Genomic DNA, 2,572 nt, shown 5'->3' on the forward strand with positions numbered 1-2,572 from the left:
CTTATTGAACTCATGTAGGCAGCCACATTGCCATGAAAATAAGAATACTCACTGACAGTTTCTAAATTTGGGGGGGATCTGGTAGGAAAAAAAGATAAATATCTCCTTTACGTTTACTAAGGTATGCCTTACTAACTTGCTAAGCTATACTCTTGCTAAGCTAAGAGAAAAAAACAGAAAACTTTTGTTAAATCTGTAAAGCATAATGTTAAAGAATAATCAGCGTTACAGACAAAAGTCATAAAAAATTATCTTCATCGGTTTGTTTAGTCCCATGTCATTAACTCTTATTCTGCCTGATTTTGTGATAGTACTTTCAAGAACCCATCGGTTTCTTCATTGGAGTTCTGGAAATTCTTACCCAGTCTGGCTATAGGGTCTGAAAGTTACTAGAAAACCTGTGTTTTAGAGTATTTGCAGAGGCTTTTTCTATGACTCTGTTTGAAAAAGGAGCAACTTTAGACAGTAGCTGTTTGTAAATTCCTTCAGGAAGAATCAGAATAAACAACAGCTGTCTGCGAAAAACGACAGCTCAAAATGGCCATGGTTAAGGATCTGATAAGAGTTCACTAAAATAATGATTACATTGACCAGGAATTTGGTTATATCTATGACATACAACATTTTAACATGCTAACTAGAATCATTACTGATAATGTATTAGAACATATCACATTTTTAGGAATTTTATATAATTTTTAGAACACTTATATTAATGATATACATTCATATAAACATAATATGAAGGTTAAATATCATTTTTGACTGTGTTTTCTGTATACTTTAATATATCAAATAAGCTTAATTGGTTTAATATCTCTCTTTTTATAAGGAGAGAAAACAAATCTTTTGTAATCCTCCAGATACCCATCTGGAAAATTCTAAAGTTAGCTTAAGGTCAAATAGATTTAACTAAAAATTTGATTTTGGTAAGTTTTTGAAAATATCAAAAAGTTAAAATTATTAATTAAAACACAATCATAGATCATGAAATAACACCAAAGTGACAAAAGATTTCAAAGGCAAATACAGAAAGTTACATCATCATTTAAAAAAAAAAAAAAACTTTAGCTTTTTTAATATTGAGAACACTTAGTTTACTTAAGTAATCAAAGACAATAAAGACAATACGAAGGGCAGGAAATTATTTTAATTAAACACAAAATCTCTGTTTTCTAGGCAAATTACTTCAAGCATAAAGAAAAACACTTTGGTCAGGCGCGGTGGCTCACACCTGTAATCCCAGCACTTTGGGAGGCCAAGGCAGGTAAATCATGTGAGGTTAGGAGTTCGAGACCACCCTGGCCCAACATGGTGAAACCCCGTCTCTACTAAAAATACAAAAATTAACTGGGCAGGGTGGTGCATGCCTATAATCCCAGCTACTCAAGAGGCTGAGGCAGGAGAATTGTTTGAACCCAGGAAGTGGAGGTTGCAGTGAGCAGAGATCACACCACTGCACTCCAGCCTGGGTGACAGAGTAAGACTATGTCTCAAAAACAAACAAACAAAAAAAAAAAAGAAGAAAAGAAAAGAAAAAGAAAAAGGAAAACATTTCAATAAATCTCTTATCAAGAGCAGATCAGTGCTCAAAAAAAATTTTGTCCTTATAATTGAGAAGACAAAATTCTAGTTTTGCATCAGTTTGCTTATGATATTAAGGGTCATTTTAAAAACATTTATAATAAATTCATTCAGTTTAGTCAGTTTGACTAGATCCTCTCTTTAGCTCTCTCTGTCTAACATTTTATATCCATCCAGTTTTTATCCTTTATTCATTGATTCATCCTGAAGCAACCTTTTGAACCTCGAAACCGACAAAATTATTCTTTTCCTCAACGATAGCAAAAAAACACAACTTTATTCCTTATAACATCTCACCTTCATTGTAACTTTTCATATTGAGGTATTTCCTTCATGATTTCTAGCAGTTTTTGTATTAGAATTCTTAACTCTTAGTGACTTTAATTTCTAGTAAAAACTAGAAAGCCAGGAAATAAACAATTATAAACTTCTATGGATTTGTGAATATATTATTTCATTACTCCTGAAATATATATGCTTTATTGTTGAACAATTTTTCGGTGTGGCACAGGATATATTTATTAACTGATCCAAATATCTTTTGTTATTCTGTGAAAGGAAGCCAAAAGAATAGAAGGTTAAACTTATATTCAGCAATTAATGTTTCAGTATTACATCTTATTTGGAAATGATTATGATATTCAACAAATGTCAATCATTTAATTTAACCAAGTATAATTTTAAGGTTTTAGCTTGCAAAAAATATTTTGGAAACTAGTTTTAAGTACACATATTTTATTTTATTTTATTATTATTTAGAACTATTTATTGTCCTTTGTTCTTTTTTTCTTTTTTTATACGTTAAGTTCTAGGGTGCATGTGCATAACGTGCAGGTTTGTTACATATGTATACTTGTGCCATGTTGGTGTGCTGCACCCATCAACTCATCAGCACCCATCAACTTGTCATTTACATCAGGTATAACTCCCAATGCAATCTCTCCCCCCTCCCCCCACCCCGTGATAGGCCCCGGTGTGTGATGTTCCC

This window comes from Mandrillus leucophaeus, unplaced genomic scaffold (assembly GCF_000951045.1).
Source record: "Mandrillus leucophaeus isolate KB7577 unplaced genomic scaffold, Mleu.le_1.0 Scaffold68, whole genome shotgun sequence".
NCBI classification, from domain to species: domain Eukaryota; kingdom Metazoa; phylum Chordata; class Mammalia; order Primates; family Cercopithecidae; genus Mandrillus; species Mandrillus leucophaeus.